Raw genomic sequence first — 723 nt, 5'->3', positions numbered from 1 at the left:
CACAGCGGGGAAATTTCCTTGTTACAGCAGCAGCATTTTCTACAATAAGAGCAAAAACTAACAAATACACAAGTAAACACAAAAACGAGCAAACAGCAGACAGTGAGCAGAAGATATGGCTGAATGTAAGTGACGTCAAATGAAGATTTCGTAAAGTGCGGTTGCAAGGGTACAGAAAAGCAATATTGCAGTGTAAGTGAGTGACGTTAAATTAAATTAAGTTGAATATGTAATTGAAATAGTTTAGCAAAAGTAGGTAACCATAAATGTATGTATGTAAATATAAGGTTGCCACATTAGTAATGTTATCTCATCGCTCATTCCATACGGTCTATGGTTTACCTCCATCTGCAGGCTCTGTTTTGTTGGTAAATACAGGAATTATGTGCTGCTCTGGCGACCTCAGTTTTTTTATTAAAATCTTCTCAGCCCAAAGCCTAGTTAGAGCACATGGTACTAAATCCCATCTACCGAACTACAATCACAATGCGTGTTGATCTGAATAGTCTTAACCCATGCAAACTTTAGCATGCCGGCAGTGTAATTCCAGACATAAACACAAATTAAATGATTTGTCTTATCCAAATGGAGAAAGGAACATGAAACCCTAACAGAGGGACGTGCGGACCTGAAACAGGTCCCCTCCTCAATATACATCAACCATCCTTTCGCAGCGGCAGTATCGTAGCCTATGAGGTTTATCCGAGGCGCGATTATTGCTAG

At 39.6% G+C, this 723-nt stretch overlaps 1 long non-coding RNA gene and 1 other non-coding gene across 2 annotated transcripts in view; both read left to right on the top strand.

Moving 5' to 3' along the window:
* Positions 1-723, top strand: part of LOC116694640 (uncharacterized) — a 15,211-nt gene that overhangs the window by 10,558 nt on the left and 3,930 nt on the right. The window lies entirely within an intron of this gene.
* The window catches only part of LOC116694849 (U4 spliceosomal RNA), a 143-nt gene continuing 82 nt past the window's right edge, over positions 663-723 (top strand). The window contains exon 1 of the small nuclear RNA XR_004333295.1: positions 663-723. This exon is cut by the window's right edge and continues 82 nt beyond it. This is a non-coding gene — a small nuclear RNA (U4 spliceosomal RNA).

Source organism: Etheostoma spectabile, chromosome 8, assembly GCF_008692095.1.
Source record: "Etheostoma spectabile isolate EspeVRDwgs_2016 chromosome 8, UIUC_Espe_1.0, whole genome shotgun sequence".
NCBI lineage: Eukaryota > Metazoa > Chordata > Actinopteri > Perciformes > Percidae > Etheostoma > Etheostoma spectabile.
The sequence above is the reverse complement of the archived record's forward strand: the minus strand, read 5'-3'. Positions and strand labels throughout refer to the sequence as shown.